General features: G+C 48.9%; 1 protein-coding gene across 2 annotated transcripts in view; it reads left to right on the forward strand.

The window, feature by feature from the left end:
- The first annotated feature begins 381 nt into the window (after positions 1 to 381).
- rnf19b (ring finger protein 19B) overlaps positions 382 to 21,935 on the forward strand; it is a 271,584-nt gene continuing 250,030 nt past the window's right edge. The window contains exon 1 of one of the 2 annotated variants that reach the window (XM_038797518.1): positions 382 to 523. The gene's annotated coding sequence lies outside the window, so the exon portion shown is untranslated. The remainder of the gene's footprint in view (positions 524 to 21,935) is intronic. The other variant, XM_038797499.1, reaches the window with a different exon arrangement.

A 21,935-nucleotide genomic window follows, 5' to 3' on the forward strand; every position in this document is an offset into this window, starting at 1 on the left:
AGCAGGGGGTAAGTAAAAGCATATGCAAGGTGGCAAACCCAAAGATCCAAAGAGGCCTTGCGCTTTTTTAAAAAAAAATGCCACTGACATTGATTTAAAAGAAAAACTCCATGAATTTCCTATTGGGTAACAACTTCTCAGATTTCCATTCGTCTCATTCAGCATTTAAACACAATATGGATTTCTCAATCCAACCCTGATGGGGGGGGGGGGGGGGTCCGGAGAGTTAGACGATTGAGCTGGAGGTGAGCCCGATGTGACATTCCCCACACCATCTGGTTTAAGAAGGTGAGTGATTTGCTACAAGAATGCAGAGGAATCCCATCCAAAACCAGTCCCTCAGGACAGGAGGGAGTTTTCTTTGTGACGTCGCGGGCGTTTTGCGCATCCGCAGATTATCAGTGGGGATGGTGTGTACAGGAGCGAGCATATTCTCCCAGGATGAAGTACAAAGAGAAAGAAAGGCAACAACAGTCGGGGGTAATATAATCTCTCCATTACCCGTTTCAGTGCTGGCATAAAGGTAAGAGGATTTTCTTTTGTGTGTGTGCTGCATTTTAATACAGACCGTTTTTTGCAACCAGTGCCATACATGAATAGATGTCGGCGAGGTGTTCAAAACCCTGTGCTTTCCCCACTGCTTTCCCCGTGACACCCTCCCATTCAAAGGCACAGCTCTTGCAAATCTCTGCCTATTCGAATGCAATGCAGTCCTGGAAGGGAAAGGGTTACAGCTTTGCCAGGTGTTCTGCTCAGGTTTGTTGATCGAGAAATGGGGAGGGGTCGATCGAAAAGCGATAAATAATGCAATGGGAGATATACCTTTTATTTAACATTCTTGCAAATTGCAAAAAAGAATGCAAGCTCTCCTCGTATTTGCAGATTGCATTTACCGTGTACCCTGGACATGTTTCACTCACTCCAGCTGTTCGATCAGACACTGGTAAATTGACTCAATTTCTGTTGTGGATAAAGGTCAGTTTCTGAAATGAATATTATTTTCGTTTCATCAGACGCGTAGTTCACCCCCCGCCCCCCCCCCCCCCCCCCCAGCCCGCTTTGAAAGCAATAATTAGATGGTTATTATGAGGCTATATGTTAAATTCAGTCATGTTTATGCACAAAGAAAATGTTGCGGGGGTGGGTGGATGGTGTGCCAAGTTAATGATTGGCATAAACTATCTTGCTGATTCTGAAAGAACGGCTATATATCCAGGAGGTAGTTCAACGCCTAATTATATGTCTTTCTCTGACATTGAGCAGACTATTGCTGTTGTTTCAAGTGATCTACACCAAGAGTCTTATTTAGAGGACGTTTTCATTTAAATTGCAGCAATATTCATCTTTTTAAACCTTGACCTGGTACTGTTCGACAATAAGACCATAACACATTGGCCATTTGGGCCATCGTGCCTGCTCTGCTATTCAATGGGGTCATGGCTGGTCTGATGCGATAATCCTCAACTCTACTTTCCCGCCTTATCCCCATAACTCTTGTGAGGTAAAGCCACCATAGTCCCGGCTGACCATTGCCTGAATTCCTGTTTGAGGGGGGCGAGCTGACTGATGGTAGTTTAACCTGAGGATCACCACACCTTAGGCGATGGGCAATGTTGAGAAGGCAGGTCTTCATGAATAACCTCAGCCGTTATGGAAATTGAACCCATGCTGTTGGCCTCACTTTGCATCAGGAACTAGATGTTCAGCCAACTGAACATAACCCTTGATTCCCTTACTGATTAAAAATCTGTCTATCTCAGCCTTGAACACAACAACCCAGCCTCTACAGCCCTCGCCAGTAAAGAATTCCACAGATTCACTACCCTCTGAGAGAAGAGATGCCTCCTCTTCTCTGTCTTAAATGGGCGACACCTTACTCTGAGATTATGCCCTCTGGCCCGGGACTGTCCCGCATGGGGAAACAAGCTCTCAGTATCCACTCTATCAAGCCCCCTGAGAATCCTATATATCTTGATAAGGTCGTCTCATTCTTCTAAACTCCAATGAGTACTAACTCATTGAGTTGAGCCCAACCTACTCAACCTCTCCTCATAAGAAAACCACTCCATCTCCAGGATCAACCTCGTGAATCTTCTTTGGACTGCCTCCAATGCTGCACTGTACAACTCGACTGCTCCACTATCCATGTTTGTGCCATTCAGCTTAATCAAACAAAATATTACAAAAGCCACCCTGCATCGGTGGGTTCTCCCACACAGATTGTATTGGGTTTTAATTTACAATCTTGTGCTGTGGGTGAGAGACTGGAAATGTGTGCGGAAGGGAGCATTTGAGAAAATCAATCAAGGATTTGAATTGTTCTACAGCGGTAAGAATGTGTAGAGGTGGAGAAACCTAAGCCCAGTGGAGTAATTTATTTCTGAGATTTTCATTTTTAGTAATGCATAATCAAATGCATGGAACCCCCCCCCCCCCCCCCCCCCCCCCAAACACACACAGACCCTGTGCGCCCACAGTTTGCACCATTACTTTCTGGAAGGTGAAATCTTGCACAGGTACTTACACCAATTGTTACAGTGTGAAAGAAGCCATTCAGTCTATCCTATCTACACCGGTTCTCCGAATCAGCAATTCACTTTGTGCCGTCTCCTGTCTTCTCCCCATAACTCTGCACATTCTTTCTTTTCAAATGATAGTCTAATTCTCTCCTGAATGCTTTGATAGAACCTGCTTCCACCACACTCTTGAGCAGTGAATTCTTGACCTTCAACTGCGTGACAAAGTTTTTTTTTCTAATATAGATTTTACTTCTTTTGCCAATTACCATAGATCTGTAGCCTCTCGTTCTTAATCCTTTCAGGAGTGGGAGCAGCACCTCCTTATCTACTCCATCCAAACTTCATGATTTGGGGCACCTTGATCAAATCTCCTCTCAGCCTTCCTTTCTCCAAGGAAAACAGCCCCAACTTCTCCAATTTTTATTTTTTAAAAATTTTTTTTATCATTAAAAAATAATTTTTATTGAAAGAATTTTTTACATGAAGATATTTACCCCAACTAACTATAGAATATTACAAAATATTCCCTCTTAACAAATATCCCCCCCCGCCCGAACTCGCGCGCGCGCGTTGTCCCTCCCCCCCCTCCCCCTCCCCCAAAAACAAACAAAGCAACAATCAACATCAAACATGAACTGCGAGCAAATTTGCCCGCATTTCAACCGTAAATAACCCACCACAACCGTTGTTGCAACCCCCCCCCCCCCCTCCCCTCCCCCCCGGGTTGCTGCTGCTGCGACCTCTGTACCCTATCTCTGAGCCAAAAAGTCGAGGAAAGGCTGCCACCGCCTGAAGAACCCTTGTACCGACCCTCTCAGGGCGAATTTGACCCTTTCCAACTGAATAAAGCTTGCCATGTCATTAATCCAAGTTTCCACGCTTGGAGGCCTCGCGTCCTTCCACTGTATTAGTATCCTTCTTCGAGCAACTAGGGACGCAAAGGCCAGTACTCCGGCCTCTCTCGCCTCCTGTACCCCCGGCTCCACCCCAACCCCAAAGATCGCAAGTCCCCATCCTGGTTTGACCCTGGATCCCACCACCCTCGACACCGTCCTTGCCACCCCCTTCCAGAACTCCTCCAGTGCCGGACATGCCCAAAACATATGGACATGGTTCGCTGGACTTCCCGCACACCTGACACATCTGTCCTCACCCCCAAAGAACCGACTCATCCTTGTCCCCGTCATATGGGCTCTATGTAGCACCTTAAATTGAATGAGGCTAAGCTTCGCACACGAGGAGGAAGAATTAACCCTCTCCAGGGCATCAGCCCATGTCCCATCCTCTATCTGTTCTCCCAGCTCCCCCTCCCACTTGGCTTTCAGCTCCTCTACTGATGCCTCCTCCGCCTCCTGCATTACTTTGTAGATGTCCGATATCCTCCCCCCTCCGACCCAGACCCCCGAGAGCACCCTATCACTCGCCCCCCTACTGGGGAGCAAGGGAAACCCTTCCACCTGGCGTCTAGCAATGTCTTCACCTGCAAATGTCTAAACATGTTTCCCGGGGGGAGCCCGAATTTCTCCTCCAGCTCTCTCAGGCTCGCAAACCTCCCATCTACAAACAGATCCTTCAGCTGCCTGATGCCCACCCTGTGCCAGCTCTGAAATCCCCCGTCCATGTTCCCCGGGATGAATCTATGGTTCCCTCTTAACGGTGCCTCCATCAGACCTCCCACTTCCCCCCTGTGTCGCCTCCACTGCCCCCAGGTCTTGAGGGTGGCCGCCACCACCGGGCTCGTGGTGTACCTCGTGGGAGGGAGCGGCCATGGCGCCGTTACTAGGGCCCCCAGGCTTATGTTGCCACAGGACGCCCTCTCCATTCGTTTCCAAGCTGCCCCCTCCCCTTCCATCATCCACTTGCGCACCATCGATACATTTGCCGCCCAGTAATACCCCGAAAGATTGGGTAATGCCAGCCCTCCACTATCCCTACTCCGCTCCAAGAAGACCCTCCTCACCCTTGGGGTGCCGTGCGTCCACACGTAGCTCATGATGCTACTCGTCACCTTTTTGAAGAAGGCCCTAGGGAGGAAGATGGGCAAGCACTGAAATAAAAACAAAAACCTCGGGAGGACCGTCATTTTAACGGACTGCACTCTGCCCGCCAGCGACAGCGGCACCATGTCCCACCTTTTAAATTCCTCCTCCATCTGTTCCACCAGCCTGGAGAAGTTCAGCTTGTGGAGAATCCCCCAGTTCCTTGCCACCTGCACCCCTAAATATCTAAAACTCTTTCCTGCTCTCTTAAACGGGAGTCTCCCGATTCCCTCTTCCTGGTCCCCTGGGTGTATCACAAATACCTCACTCTTGCCCAAGTTTAGCTTGTACCCCGAAAAGTCCCCAAATTCTGCTAGCAGTTCCATCACCTCCGGCATTCCCCCTTCTGGGTCTGCCACGTATAGCAGCAGGTCGTCCGCGTATAGTGATACCCGGTGCTCCTCCCCGCCCCTTGTCAGCCCTCTCCACCCCCCTGAGCCCCTCAGTGCCATCGCCAACGGTTCAATTGCCAGTGCGAAGAGCAGGGGGGACAAGGGGCACCCCTGTCTGGTCCCCCGGTGGAGCCCAAAATACTCCGATCTCCTACCATTCGTCACTACACTTGCCGTCGGGGCCGAATAGAGCAGCTTCACCCATTTAATAAATCCCTCCCCAAATCCAAACCGTTCCAGCGTCTCCCACAGGTACTTCCACTCCACCCTATCAAATGCTTTCTCCGCGTCCAATGCCACCACTATCTCCGCCTCACCCTCCACTGCCGGCATCATGATGACGTTTAGCAGTCTCCGCACGTTCGTATTAAGCTGCCGCCCTTTCACAAAACCCGTCTGGTCCTCGTGTATCACCCCTGGCACACAATCCTCTATCCTGGTAGCCAGGATCTTTGCCAGCAACTTGGCGTCCACATTCAGGAGCGAGATAGGCCTATATGACCCACACTGCACGGGGTCCTTGTCCCGCTTCAAGATCAGAGAGATCAGTGCCTGCGAAATTGTCGGGGGCAGAGCCCCCCCCCTCCCATGCCTCGTTGAAGGCTCGTACCAGCACAGGGCCCACCAAATCCGCATATTTTTTGTAAAATTCCACCGGGAACCCATCTGGCCCCGGCGCCTTCCCCGTCTGCATATGCCCAATCCCCTTGACTAGCTCCTCTAACCCTATCGGCGCCCCCAGCCCCTCTACCAGCTCCTCTTGGACCTTGGGGAACCTCAATTTGTTCAAGAAGCCCTCCATCCCCCCTCCCCTCGTCGGCTGCTCTGACCGATACAGCTCCTTATAGAAGTCTCTGAAGACCCCATTTACTTCTGGCCCCTTCTGCACTACGTTCCCACCCCTCTTCCTCACTCCCCCAATTTCTCTAGCCGCATCCCGCTTGCGGAGCTGATGCGCCAACATCCTACTCGCCTTCTCCCCATACTCATAAATCGCGCCCTGCGCCCTTCTCCACTGTGTCTCTGCCTTTCTGATGGTCAACAGGTCGAACTTAGCCTGCAAACTGCGCCGTTCCCCCAACAGCCCCTCCTCTGGTGCCTCCGCATATCTCCTATCCACGTCCAAAAGCTCCCCCACCAGCCTCTCCCTCTCCTGTCTCTCCCTCCTTTCCCTATGTGCCCGTATGGAGATCAGCTCCCCCCGGATCACCGCCTTCAGGGCCTCCCAGACCATCCCCACCTGCACCTCCCCCGTGTCATTAATGTCCAGATATCTTTCAATGCTCTTCCGGACCCTCTTATACACCTCCTCATCCGCCAGCAACCCCACATCCAGGCGCCACAGCGGACGCTGGTCTCGCGCCTCCCCCATTTCCAAATCTACCCAGTGTGGCGCATGGTCTGAGACCGCTATGGCCGAGTACTCCACTTCCCGTACTTTCGGGATCAGTCCCCTGCTCAATACAAAAAAGTCAATTCTAGAATAGACTCTGTGGACATGGGAGAAAAAGGAATACTCCCTCGCCCTCGGCCTCCCAAACCTCCAGGGATCTACCCCTCCCATCTGCTCCATAAACCCCTTTAACACTTCTGCCGCTGCCGGCCTCCTACTCGTCCTTGAACTCGATCTGTCCAGCACGGGGTCCAGCACTGTGTTGAAGTCCCCCCCCCCATGATCAGGCCCCCTGCCTCCAGGTCCGGAATGAGGCCCAGTAGGCGCCTCATGAAGCCAGCGTCGTCCCAATTCGGGGCATACACATTAACCATCACCACTTTCTCCCCCTGTAGCCTACCCTTCACCATGACATATCTACCCTCTTTATCCGCCACCACCTCCGCCGCCACGAACGACACCCTCTTCCCTACCAGGATCGCCACCCCCCGGTTCTTTGCGTCCAGTCCTGAGTGGAACACCTGTCCCACCCACCCCCTTCTCAGGCGGACCTGGTCCGCCACCTTCAAATGGGTCTCTTGTAGCATTGCTACATCTGCCTTCAGCCCCTTCAAATGCGAGATTACTCTCGTTCTCTTGACCGGCCCGTTCAGCCCCCTCACATTCCAAGTGATCAGCCGGGTCGAAGGGCAGTCCGCCCCTCTCCCCTGCCGACTAGCCATATCCTGTCACCTGCTCGCCCCGAGTCAGCCCTCCCCTTCTGACCCGCTCCCCATGGCGATGGCGCCCTCCCCCCACCCCTCCGGTCCTCAACTTCTCCTCCCTGGCCTTTTCAGCAGCAACCCGGTAGCCCCCCCTTCCCCCCTCCCCCTCCCCCCCCCCCACCCCCCTCCCCCCCCCAGGCTAGGACCCTTCCTAGCCGCGATGCACCCTCCATAGTACTTCCGTAAGTCAGCTGGTTTACGCTGACCCGGCTGCCCCTGCCACAATCCGACTCCTCCCGGCATGGGGGGACATCCCCCCCCTTACCACCCCTCCTTGACCCCGCTCCAGCGCGGGAAAGGGAGCCATTGCTGACCACGCCCCTTCCTCCCACCCTCCTCCCTCCTCTGCCCCGTGCGCGGGAAACCAGAGGAAAGCCCGCGCTTTCGCCCTGCCACTCCCCACCCCTCCATCTTCAGTTCCACCCCCGTCCCCGATCCCACACCGATAAAAAAAAACCCCACAAGAAACACATACCCCCGGCACTCCCCCCCCCACCCCGCCCCCCCAACATAACATTATAAATAACAGAAAAAAGAAAAAAACTGGTAGAGAGAAAAAAAAGGGTCCAAAAATACAGCCAAGTGAAAATCCAACCAAAAGAAAGCCACGTGTCCAGCTTAAAGTACCAGAGCGGCAACGACCGCCAAGTATCCCCTGGTTCTAGTTCGAGTCCAGCTTTTCTTCCTGGACAAAGGCCCACGCCTCCTCCGGGGACTCGAAATAGTGGTGCTGGTCCTTATAGGTCACCCACAAGCGCACTGGCTGCAGCATCCCGAATCTGATTCTCTTGGCATGCAGCACCGCCTTCGTCCGGTTGAACCGGGCCCGCCGCTTTGCCACCTCCGCACTCCAGTCCTGGTAGATCCTCACCATCGAGTTCTCCCATTTGCTGCTCCTCTCTCTCTTGGCCCACCTCAGCACCCTCTCCCGGTCACTGAATCGCTGGAACCGAACCAGAACCGCCCGACGGGGGTTCGTTTGCTCTTGGCTTCCTGGCCATTACTCTGTAGGCCTCCTCCAGTTCCAGGGGCGAAGGGACGGCCCCTGCCCCCATCAGTGAGCCCAGCATTTCTGCCACATACCTCGGGAGGTCCGACCCCTCCAGTCCTTCTGCCAGGCCCAGGATCCTCAGGTTTTTCCGCCTCATGCGGGTATCCATCTCCTCCAGTCGGTTTTGCCATTTCAGGTGGAGTGCCTCGTGCACCTCCACCTTTCCCACGAGGACCGTGGCCTCCTCCTCCCTCACAGCCATCTCCTGCTGCAGCTCCCGAATTGACGCCTCTTGGGTCGCCTGGGCTCCCATCAGCCTGGTGGTCGTCGCGTTCATCGACTCCAGCAGCTCTACTTTCAGCTCCGTGAAGAAGCGCAGGAGAACGGCCTGCTGCTCCTCCGCCCATTTCCTCCAGTCCTCGGGTGCGCCGCCGGCCGCCATTTTGGGTTTCTTCCCCCGCTTTTTTCGGGGAGCTGCTGCCGCTTTTTTTTCTGCCCCACTTCGGGTGACGACCATAAATTTTGCAGGGTTCTCCTCTGGGAACCTTCCCCCACCGGGAATCGTCGTTCCAGCGCCGTTAGGGGCCCTCCAATCGGCCCGAAAACACCTTCCTCGCAGGAGCAGCCAAAAGTGCGACTTAGCTGGTCATAGCCGCAACCGGAAGTCCCAACTTCTCCAATTTGTCTACATAACTGAAGTTCCTTATCCCGAGAACCACTCTTGTGAATGCTTTCTGCACCCTCTCTAATGGCTTCACATCCTTCCTAAAGTGTGGCACCCAGAACTGGGCACAGTAGTCCAGTCGAGGCTGAACTAGTGTCTTATACAAGTTCAACATATCCAACTTGCTCAGGTCTCCCCATGTCCTTCCTACCAAAATGAATAAACTTCCTGCATTGGACTTCATCCGCCACCTGGTTGCCCATTCCACCTACTTGTCCATGTCCTTTTGAAGTTCTACACCATCTGTTTCATAGTTCACAATGTTTCCACGTTCTGTAACATCTGCATATTTCTGGTATCTTCCTGGTTCTTTGATGAAGGTGGTTATAGTGAATCTAGATGCTAAGTGACTGCCCACACTTAGCCAAGCTCGATTTATTTATTTATTATTATTTTGGCCTCTTTCTCGATGTCCACGGATGTGCACACATTTCCACCGGAGATGGTAACAAGAGCTGTGCCTTACATTCTCCTGTCCCCACCCTCCAATTGTTTATGGGTACTGGTGTCAATTGTAACATCTCTACCCATACCATTACTGGGCAGCACAATCTGGGGTTCAACTTCTATCTCTGCACCATATTGAGTAGCACTTGTATTAACACTGCCATCTTGGGAGCCAAATCTTTTGTTTAAAATTAACTTGAGAGAACATCCTCCCTACACATTAACTCGCAATAGGACTCCATGTACCAACCTTTATTCATAAGAGCCATTGGAGGTAACTTATTGATGGTTTAAAAGTCACAAACTAACCACCTGCTTGAAAGACAAATACATTCATACATATTTTTGTTGTTTTATTTAACTGTAGCCTAAAATAAACAGTTTCATTGAGATTTACCAGTTGTTATGATCCTGGACCAGACCCGAGTTTTGGTAAAATTCAGTTAGGGGCTAATAATGACTTTTTGTTTGAGGAAGGCGGGAACAGACTATTGAGTAGGATGATCAGCCATGATTATAATGAATGGTGGAGTAGGCTTGAAGGGCCAAATGGCCTCCTCCTGCTCCTATTTTCTATGTTTGAAGTATACCATTAGGAGGTCATTAGAAAGTTTCCAACTAACTGAGATGGTAGCCATTCATTTCTTCTTTTAAAGAGCTAGCCATCGTAAGCTGTTCGAAGATTTAGTTTAATGTTTTGGTGGGGATAAGTTAATTAGTGCTTTTAAAAAAATAAATTTAGAGTACCCAATTCATTTTTTTCAATTAAGGAGCAATTTAGCGTGGCCAATCCACCTAGCCTTCACAACTTTGGGTTGTAGGGGTGAAACCCACGCAGACACGGGGAGAATGCGCAAACTCCACACGGACAGTGACCCAGAGCCGGGATTGAACCTGGGACCTCGTCGCCGTGAGACAGCAATGCTAACTACTGCGCCACCATGCTGCCCCAGTTAATTAGTGCTTTTGATTGTTTGTTGTGCTCTTTGTCATTGCAACTTGAATTAATTGTTTTATATTATTTTGTTTATAATGAAAACATTTTCAATAAACATATTTTTTTAAAAAGACTGTTTTGGTTGAATCTGTCATTGTATCGTGTAGTGTGGTATCGTGTAGTGTGATATCGTGCAGTCTGGAATCGTGCAGTGTGGTATCGTGCAGTGTGGAATCGTGTAGTGTGGAATCGTGCAGTCTGGAATCGTGCAGTGTGGTATCGTGCAGTGTGGTATCGTGTAGTGTGGAATCGTGTAGTGTGGAATCGTGCAGTGTGGAATCGTGCAGTGTGGAATCGTGCAGTGTGGAATCGTGCAGTGTGGAATCGTGCAGTGTGGAATCATGCAGTGTGGAATCGTGCAGTGTGGAATCGTGCAGTGTGGAATCGTGCAGTGTGGAATCGTGTAGTGTGGAATCGTGTAGTGTGGAATCGTGCAGTGTGGTATTGTGTAGTGTTGGATTCAAGAGACCTGCTAAGACAATAAAGCCACTAGATTTCATGTTTTGAACAAACAAAAATAAACTTTCTGTACAAGGTCAGAAAGATAAAACAGATTACAATGGCCACGATTTAAATTTGGGTGTGTTTAGCTGGGTGCTTCCTGCTATTAAATGGGACTTGCTTCAGGGCGGCACGGTGGCCCAGTGGTTAGCACTGCTGCCTACAGCACTGAGGACCCAGGTTCGATGCCGGCCACAGGTTACTGTGTGGAGTTTGCAGTATCTCTGTGGGTTTCACCCCAAAGATATGCAGGTTAAGTGGACTGGCCACACTAAACTGCCCCGTGGTGCAGACTCGATGGGCCGAATGGCATCCTTCTGCACTGTATGTTCTAGTATTTGGAAAGAAATAATTGGGTCGTCTAATTTTTTTTTAAAAAGTTCTGTGCTTCCCTTCCGGGCCTCAGTGAGGAACGCCCTGACGAGGCTGGACTCTGACTCCTGCACTAATAAGCTCAGCTCATTAGATCTCACAAGGCGAAATGAGCGTCATGATTTACCAGCCTCACCTTGTCCCGACTTGTGTGCGATGAGGCCGATAGATTGCGCCCAGGGTTTATGAAGTGCATTAACAAGCCAACTGGAGTCCAACATACCACACAACACGATACCACACTACACGATACCACACTCAGTGGCGGACTGGGTCTAAAAATATTGGTTGCCAGGAGACAAAGGGGGCCCACCCACAACTACAATGCTATGATTTAATTTTCATAACGAATAAATAAAATTTTCAAAAAATACATATGGAAAAAATGGTACAATTAACATTTTTTGTGGAAAAAATGTGTATTAGTAATTACAGTGTACATGTACTGTACATATTACTGGCAGTAGATACCAAATGTAAATACAGAATGTTATAATTGAATTTTGTATTTATTTTTTAAAATTTTAAGTAATTGGTTGAAATTTTAAAATAGTTTACTGCACAATTTACACATTAACAGATAGTTCAAAAGCAGAATAGAGCATTGCATGCAGTCCACTATATTAAGAGCAATCGTTTGTGTTCGCTAGATGATTGTGCGAATCTGCCAATAATTGCTTCTGCATCCAATTCATCTAACAATTCCTTTTCAATGGATAGCAACATGTATGATTCCAAAATCTCCTCCGACAGCGAATTTCTTAACCTTGTGTTTATGATCTTTAGCTTTGAAAATGTCCTCTCACATTGGACTTGAGTAACTGATAGTGTGCAGATGACTTAATAAAGTTCATAAAGGTTATCATATGCCTTGTCATGAAGTCAGTTGGATGCCAGAATTTTTAGTACACACTAAAAATGTGTACTAAATTTGCAAGTGCTGCAAATTTTACAATTGTTGCAACTGGAATCCATATTCTCACCATCATTAAGCAACAGCTTTAATACATCAAAGTTTGAAGCAAAAGAAAACAATTCCAATATTACTTGATCTTTGCTGATTTATGGAAACAGCTTAATAATACCTTCCAATGCTTCATCTTCAAGGCCCTTCTCTGCAATAGTTTTAAACTTTGCTGGGTCCAAGCAGGACAAATCTTTCTACAGCTGTTTGTGTTGTACAAAGCGTGATTCTAGTGACTGGACAATGCGATCCATTATTAGGTTAAACACATTTACTCGAAAATCAGCTAGAGAATCTGAGGAATTTCTTTAATCATCAATAAGCTCATCTGCCATTCTTTTCTTCTTCCTCTGCCTCTTAACTGGCAATGCTGTTTCCAACGCATCAATTTCCAATGTTTGATTTTCATCCATATTCATGTGAAATCCTGTCATTACATTTATTTACAAATTCCAAAGCCTTGCTGTGAACGTTATCAAATGTTCTTGTCTGTTCCTTCAACTTTGTTGTAGCTGAATCTACCAAACTCCATGCAGTAAACATATCTAAACCACTTGTCTGTAGATAACTTGATAACGGGGTTGTAGTTTCAAATATATACAAGTAAGTAAATGCTGTCAATATGGTTTCAAACTTTAGAAGACTTTGAAGTAAAACATTTGCTACATGTTTTGTTTTTGCATCAAACTTTTCTGAATCTTGTATCATTGATAAGCATGTCAATAGATTTACGCAAGTACTGGCAGCGGCATCATCAAAACGTCCAAATATAGTTGTTGCTGCATTGGATTTTCCTGACCATCTGGTCTCACCAATTAGCTTTAATCGTTTCATTTTTTCTTTTCCTAGATGTTTTCCAACAACTTCTATCCATACAGCCATTCTCTTGTATGATGCTTTCACAAAAGTTGCTATACTCTGGAGCAAATTGAAAAAAGAAACTGCAGGCACACAACATTTTGTTGTTTCAGTTATCACCAAATTCAAGACATGGGCATAGCACATATCACCCAGTGCAAAAAACACCAGGGATTCTCCCCTCCCCGCACCACCTGCTCCATGAAAACCAGCAATGCCTTTGCCGCTCCTGTTTGAGGCCTGGATTGATCATTGCTGGGACCTGGATTGATCAATGCTGGGGCCCGGATCGATCCATGCTGGGGCCCAGAACACAGTTTAAGTCCCTCCCCAAAATGAGCTAATGCAAATCCAAATCAGGAACGGAGGCTAACAGCTTATTAATAAAACCCATATTGTCTCAGTTTGGAGAATAGACATTAACCAGGACCACCAAGGTGCCTGCCAAAGACCCACACACAATAACATGAGTACCACTGGGGTCAGCCAAGATTGTAGCGGTAGAAAATTGAATCCTTTTATTGATTAAAATTGCAGCATCCTAGGCCCAGCTCCGGAGCCAGCCATTCCTACCAAGAAGGATTATCCAAAAGATACAGAGCCACCAAACCCACAAACAAGATTGAAAAAGAGAAATCTGCAGTCACTGTCAGCAACCTATACCTCCCCCAACCTCTCCCTGGCTTCAGCCACTATTACACCCAAATTTGCATACAGCAAGCAGTACGGCAAACCTAAACCACTAAATCTACTAATAAACCTAACTCCAAACAGAACAAAACCACTAAGCTGATTATCTAAACAGAACTGATATGGTGAGCTGCAGTCAACCCATCAGCACTATTTCTATTAGCTAACTCTTTGGCCAGAAGGGCGGTTCCAACCCAGAGTGAAGAAAAATTCTGACAAAACAAAGACAAAGTATGAAAACCCCTTAAAACATCGTACTCCTCACGGCACCAAGGACCCAGGCTCGATCCCAGCGCCAGGTCACTGTGTCAGTATTCTCCCCGTGTCTGCGTGGGTCTCATCCCAACAAGCCAAAGATGTGCAGGATAGGTGGATTGGCCACGCTAAATTGCCCCTGAATTGGGAAAAAAATTGGGCACTTTAAATTTATTTTTTAAAAAAGGATAAAAACATACTCCAGAGGTAATGCAGTGGTTGGCACTGCAGCCTCACGGCGCCGAGGAACTGGGTTCAATCCAGGCTTTGGGTCACCGTCTGTGTGGAGTTTGCACAGTCTTCCATGTCTGCGTGAGTCTCACATCCACACCCCAAATATATGCAGGGTACGTGGATTGGCCACGCTAAATTGCCCCTTAATTGGAAACATTTTTAAAAACCTAGTGCACCAACAGGAAGTTATATATTTTCACCACAGTTAAAACAAAGAGATAAAAACCTACATAGAATTAAAATCCCAGCCCAAGTTCCAACTTTCAAAACATTCAACCCAAACAAGAACAGAAAAATGCAAACATAAACAAGAAACTCAACAATTCCACATATCATGACCATCCCCAATATCGAGAAACCGGAATTAACCCGCTCCCAGCCCATGCTTTAACGGAATCCTGCTCCTCTGGTGCATCAAAAATAGTCTTTCCCCTCAAAAGTCATTCTTAGCCATGTCAGGCATAGCACCGCAAATTGAGCGCTAGTTTTATACAGGGTGGCTTTGGCCTTGTTGAACGCCACCTGTTTGTTTGTCAGCTCTGCTCCCACATCCTGGTAAATCCTGATGGCATGGGCTTTCCATTTGTAGTTGCGATGCTCCTTTGCCCATCTCAGGACTCGCTGTTTTTCGTGAAAGCTGTGAAACTTCACGATTACTGCTTGTGGTGCTTCATTGGCATGGTGCTTCTGTTGGTCTGTCCAGTGAGCACAGTCCAGCTCGGGAGGGAACCTGAGTCCACCCTCCCCCACCATCTTCCCCAACATCTTCACAAAGTGGGAGTTGAGTCTTTCATCCCCTCTGGCAATCTCACAATTCGGACATCTTGCCTCCTGGAATGATTCTCCAAATCATTCAATTTGGTCGTCAGTGCTTTATTCGCATCAGCCATCAAAGACATTCCCTTCCAGAGTGGTAATCTGGTCGCTGTGCCTCGAAAGAGCCACCTCCATACCTTGTATTGTGTTGCATTCGCTTTTACAGTTTAGTTGATCCATTCCAATTCAAACGAAAAGGATCCAAGGCCTCTTTCATCGATTTGGGGAGATCCCCGACACAACCCACCAGTGCTGATCACATTCTGCCACTAAGGTGCTGGTAAGCATCTCGGCTGTTAGTGGAATGGCTGGAGTCACAGAGGCTGCCTCTGCCATATTCTCCACCATCTTCTCAACCATCGAACCGCGAGAAGCCTCCGATTCAGTCAACGAACCTCTACTTTCAGACTTTTCCCACCTAGGTTTTCTAGGCATTTCACCTGTGCAGATACCTTGCGCGGGATTCTCCGAGCCTCCGTGCCGCAATCGCGCTTAGCACGGGAGCGGAGAATGGACCGTCAGACCCGCATGATTCTCCCGGGGACAAGAGAATCGCCGCCAATCGCGCGTGCGCGGTCGACGCGGCGTCGGTTGGGGGCCATTGAAAGAGGCCCCCGCAGCGATTCTCCGTCGACAACTGACCGAGTTCCCGCCAGCATGGTTCACTCATGGATCCACCCAACGGGCACTCGGAATGGCGGCTGCGGACTCAGTCCGCGATCAGCCTAGTGGGGGGATCCGTAACCGGGGGGCCTCCAGGACGGCCAGGCGCGCGATCGGGGGCCACCGATTGGAGGGTGAGCGTGATCTGAGGGGAGCCTATATTGTTGGAGCCGGCCTGCTGTGTGGGTTCGCCATGCTACCGTGCGCATGCAAGGCCCTGCAATCGGAAGTGCAGGGCCCTATATCGGCAGCCGGAGCTGCGAGGACTACTCTGGGGCCCTGCTGGCCCCCTTCAAAACAGAGAATCACTCTGGACTTTCTCCAGGAAAGTCCAGAGTGATTCACTCCCGTTTTCTCGTGGGCACGGGACATTGTGAAGCAAGTGAGATTTTAAATGAAAAAAACCCCCCTGAAACTGAGTGAAAAGAACTAAAGGAACAAAACCCTATCGGGGGACACCTACCGCATATCGTCCCCCTACATAAAGCCACCGGAAGACGCAAAACCGAGCCAATAGATTTCTCAATGGATATCAATAACATAGTAACCTAACCATCGCACTGAAACTCTTCTGTATCATGAGGGATTCCAGTCTTCATCTTCAAAGATCTAACCTTGGAATTCTCTCCAAAGGTCACTCCAGCTCAGACAGCATCAGCAATTCACCTGGCAGGGTTTCAATCTGGCCTCCTGAGATTTCACTTCTCTGGATTCCCGAATCTTCACTCAAGCACCAACTCACAAACACAACTTCAGCTACCCAGCTTGTGCTCAGCAGAACACTACTGCTCCAAAGCGGTACCTTTAGCCCAATGACCTGCAGCACAGAGTCACCAATCTTCCTCTGCCTTTTTGGGTCTCCAGTTGTCCCTCCTGAGTTGTCAGGGCTTGAACCCTCTTCATTTAAAATTTCTACCCACAGCTCTCTAACTTATTTGGAGCCTTTTACTTCTGCTCCTCTCTTTTTAACTGAATGAGGAAGTCTTTCTGTCTCTGGGGCTCATCTTTTGGGACCTCTCCCTGTCCCCTGCCTGGGACCCTTCTCAATGGCACCTGACCCAGGCTTTCGTACCATCTCCTTATGCACAAGTATACAGGGCCAAAAGCTAAAATACCGATCTGTGCTTGTGCGACCTGCCCTCAATCTGTGAATGTGAAGAGGTCCATTGGGAGTTGGAGTTCCTGACCTCTGCGCTAAGCAATGAGATAAGTTTTCATAACCCATATTCACCCCACCCCCTTCCCAATTACCTGCGTGAAATGCCATTCTTCTAAATATCATCAATGAAATATAAAGGTTTCAGGCTAAATTGTAGTACAAATTTCAATATTTCTATGCTAATCGTTTTCAGACAAGGTGATTGAAGTGAACAAAGTGGTTCTTTAATACTTGTTAAAGTTAAGTTATTTCTCAGAATTCTACACAGAACAGGATAAAGTACGTGAAGAAAAATCAGAGTAACAAAAAGTAATTGTTGCGCTGGAGTGAAGAATGAGAATCATTTAACTCAGGGGTGTTCAAGTGATGTAGAACATAAGATTGAAGCTTGGATGATTTATAAATGCCTCCTTAATTTATTCATGCATGGGATGTAGGCATTGCTGGCACAGACATCATTTATTACCCATCTCTGATGGTCCTCAAGAGGGTGATGGTCCACTGTCTCCTTGATGCACTTGTAGCCATGTGGTAATAACAGTACAGTGAGGAAATCCCAGCCACGCCAAAGGAATGGTGATATATTTCCAAGTCAGGATGTTGGGTGACTTGGAGGAGAGCGTACATTGACACATGTGATTGCTGCCCTTGGTTTTCTAGGTGGCAGAGTGGCAGATGTTGGAGCTTGGGCGGGGGGGGTTGCTGTCAATGAAGCTTTGGCAAGTTGCTGCAGTGTGCCTTTTAGATGGTACATGCTTCTGACTCTGCCCGCCGGTACTGGAGGAAGTGAATATTTAACATGGTAAAGGGGTGCTGATCAAGTGGGCTGCTTTGTCATGGATATCTTTTGTGAGTTTTTGGAGCAGCATTTATCCAGGCAAGCGGCAATAGTTCATCACATTCCTGACTTGTGCCTTGTAGGTTCTAGAAAGGCATTAAGCAATAGGGAGGTATACGCATCTCTGACCTATTCTAGTGGCCACAATATTCATGTGATCGGTCCAATTAGGTTTCTGGATGCAGATCGTTGATAGTGGGGAATTCAATGATAATACCATTGATTCGATTTTGATTTGATTTATTGTCACATGTACCGAAGTACAGTGAAAAGCATTTTTCTGCCGAGGGAACGTACACAGTACATACATAGTAGACAAAAAGAATAATCAACAGAGAACATTGACAAATGGTACATCCACAAACAGAGATTGGCTACAGTGCGGAACAAGGGGCCAAACACAGCAAATACATGAGAAAGAGCAGCATAGGGCATCGTGAATAGTGTTCTTGCAGGGAACATCAGTCCGAGGGGGAGTCGTTGAGGAGTCTTGTAGCTGTGAGGAAGAAGCTGTTCCTATGTCTGGATGTGCGGGTCTTCAGACTTCTGTACCTTCTGCCTGATGGAAGGGTCTGGAAGAAGGCAATGCCTGGGTGGGAGGGGGTCTCTGATAATGCTGTCTGCTTTCCTGAGGCAGTGGGAGGTGTATACAGAATCAATGTGAAGGTGGCAAGCTTGTGTGATGTGTTGGGCTGAGTTCACCACACTCTGTAGTTTCTTGCGATCTTGGGCCGAGCAGTTGCCATACCAGGCTGTGATGCAGCTGGATAGGATGCTCTCTATCATACATCTGTAGAAGTTTGTGAGAGTTGAAGCGGACATGCCGAATTTCTTTAGCTTCCGTAGGCAGTAGAGACGTTGTTGGGCTTTCTTGACTGTAGCATTAACGTGAGTGGACCAGGCAAAACTGTTGGTGATGGTGACCCCCAGGAACGTAAAGCTATCAACCATCTCCACTTCGGTGCATTTGATGTGTGTGTGTGTCGTGCTGCATTTCCTGAAGTCGATGACCAGTTCCTTGGTCTTTACGGCATTTAGAGAGAGGGTTTTTTTGGTTCGCCATGCAACCAAGTGATTCATCTCCCTCCTATAGTCTGATTTGTCGTTGCTTGAGATATGGCCCGCCACAGTCGTATCATCCGCAAACTTTAGATTGAGTTGGAGTTAAATCTTGCCACACAGTCATGTGTGTATAGGGAGCACAGTAGAGTGACATTGAATGTCAAGAACAGATTGTTCAACACTTTCTTCTTGGAGATATACATTACCTGTCACTTATGTGACATGAACGCCCAAGCCTGAATGTTGTCCAGACTTGCTGCATGGAGGATTGGACTGCTTCAGTATCTGAGGAGTTGTGAATGGCGCTGAACATTGTGCAATCATCAGTGAACATCCCCACTTCTGACTTTCTAGAGTAATGTCATTGGTTTAGTGGATGAAGATGTTTGGGCTGAGGACTGTGCTCTGAGGAACTCCTGAGCAATGCAGTAACGTTCTGGGGCTGACATGATTGGCCTCCAACAACCACAACCATCTTCCTTTGTACCAGGTATGATTCCAGCAAGTGGAACATTTTCTTCAGATTGCCACTGATTACTCTTTTTCAAGGGCTCCTGGATGCCACAATTGATCAAGCGCTGCTTTGATGTCAAGGGCAGTTTCTCGAGCCCCACCGCAGGAATTCAGTTCTTTTGTCTGTGTTTGGATGAAGGCTGTAATGAGGTCTGGAGCTAAGTAAGCCTGAAACTGAGCATTGATGAGCAAGTCATTTATGAGTGCTACTTGATAGCACCTTCAATGACACCTTCCATCACTTTGGTGATTGAGAATAGATGAATGGGTGGTAATTCGTGGAATTGGATTTATTTCGCTTTTTGCGGCCAAGACCAAACTGGATAATTTTCCACTTTGCCGGATAGATGGCAGTGTTTAGTTATGCTGGTATATTTTGGTTAGAGGTGCAGCTAATTCTGGAACCCCAGAATAAATTAATTCCCTCAATTCAGAGTAGGGATTTTAAAAACTGATAGGCTAGATTTTGCTGTAAAGGTAACAGTATCTGAATGATGTATGGCAGGATTGTACAAATCAACCACTAACCTGTTGCAGGAGATATCCTTAAATTACGAAGCTTCAAGTTGCTGCCCAATTTGTGCATCCTTGCCACTAGCTTTGTGAAATCTGCATCTTTAAACTCACCATAATTTTCGTGAAATTGCTGGATTTGCATTTTAGTTGCCTATAAAGCTCACCACGTATAGAAGTATCCTTTGAGGCACGATCAATTGGACAAAGACGATAGTTGAATCCAACAGAGGCTTTATTGTTATAATATTGCCACAGCAGCTGGCGAAATGGCTGCTAGCTGGAGGACACGCATATTTATCCAGCAGGCAGAGACTACCGGCGAACCTGTAATACAGGTCCTACCGTACATCACCTAATACAGGTGCAACAGTGGTTTACCAGATTCACCCCCTGTTGAAATTGAGTCTGGCGGGGGTGGTGGAGAACTATATACAACAATGAGTTAATATTTACATTATTCGATCAAAAAAAGTGTCCTTTGAAGTCTGGTGCCAGTTAGAGGTTTAACCGGTCCGGTGCCTTGATGTTCCGCTGAGAGTGACGTAGTGGTGTCGGCGATATCGGTGCTGGTCTGATGTTCGGTGACTGCGGGAGCATGCCGAAATCCTCTTCATCCTCGGGCGTGGGCAGGGGAAGGGCGGATGGTCCTGGTTGGGTTAATGCTGGGAGCGCCGGGGGAGGGGAGGGTGGGTGTGTGTGGAACCTGCTGGTGCCAGGTCCCTGAGGGAGACAGTATCCTGGTGGCCGTTGGGGTACACCACGTAGACATACTGGAGGTTTGCATGGAGCAACTGCACCCTCTCCACCAACGGGTCCACCTTGTGGAGCTGGACGTGCCTCCGGAGCAGGACTGGTCCTGGAGCTGCGAGCCAAGTCGGGAGCAACACCCCGGATGTGGACTTTCTGGGGAAGGAAAAGAGACGTTCATGGGGTGTGTTGTTAGTGGCGGTGCGCAGCAGTGACCGAATGGAGTGGAGTGCATCAGGAAGGACCTCCTGCCAGCGAGCGGCTGGGAGGTTCCTGGACCGTAGGGCCAGCTGGACGGCCCTCCAAACCATCCCGTTCGCCCTCTCTACCTGCCCGTTTCCCCGGGGGTTCTAGCTGGTCGTCCTGCTGGAGGCGATACCCCTGCTGAGCAGGAACTGACGCAGCTCATCGCTCATGAATGAGGATCCCCTGTCACTGTGGATATAGGCGGGGTAACCGAATAGAGCGAAGATAGTGTTTAGGGCCTTGATGACGGTGGCAGACGTCATATCGGAGCATGGGATGGCGAAGGGGAACCTGGAGTACTCATCGACCACACTGAGAATATACGTGTTTTGGTCGGTGGAAGGGGAGGGCCCTTTGAAATCCACGCTGAGGCGTTCAAAGGGGCGGGAAGCCTTCACCAGGCGCGCATGGTCAGGTCGGTAGAAGTGCGGCTTGCACTCCGCACAGACCTGGCAGTCCCTGGTGATTGTCCGTCCTTCCTTGGCGGAGTAGGACAGATTTTGTGCCTTAATGAAGTGGTACAACCGTGTGTCTCCCGGGTGACAAAGGCTGTCGTGCAGGGCCCGGAGTCGGCCTACTTGTGCGCTGGCACATGCACCTCGGGAGAGGGCGTCTGGGGGCTCATTGAGCTTGCCGGGGCGATACAAAATCTCGCAATTATAGGTGGAGAGCTCGATCCTCCACCGCAAGATTTTATCGTTTTTGATCTTGCCCCGCTGTGTGTTATTGAACATGAAGGCTACCGACCGTTGGTCAGTGAGGAGAGTGAATATCCTGCCGGCCAGGTAATGGCTCCAATGCCGCACAGCTTCAATGATGGCCTGGGCCTCTTTATCAATGGATGAGTGCCGAATTTCTGAGGCATGAAGGGTGCAGGAAAAGAATGCCATGGGTCTGCCTGCCTGATTGAGGGTGGCGGCTAGGGCGACGTCCGATGCGTTGCTCTCTACTTGAAAGGGCAGTGTCTCGTCTACTGCGTGCATCCCGTATTGACTATATTGGCTCTGATACAGGCGAAGGCCTGTTGAGCCTCGGCCGTCAGGGGAAAGTGGGTGGACTGAATGAGTGAGCGGGCCTTGTCCGCATAGTTTGGGACCCACTGGGCATAGTACGAGAAGAACCCCAGGCAGCGTTTGAGGGCCTTGGTGCAGTGAGGAAGGGGAAGCTCCATGAGGGGGCGCATGCGGTTGGGATTGGGCCCCAGAACTCCGTTCTGGACCACATAGCCGAGTATG

This window comes from Scyliorhinus canicula, chromosome 1 (genome assembly GCF_902713615.1).
Source record: "Scyliorhinus canicula chromosome 1, sScyCan1.1, whole genome shotgun sequence".
NCBI lineage: Eukaryota > Metazoa > Chordata > Chondrichthyes > Carcharhiniformes > Scyliorhinidae > Scyliorhinus > Scyliorhinus canicula.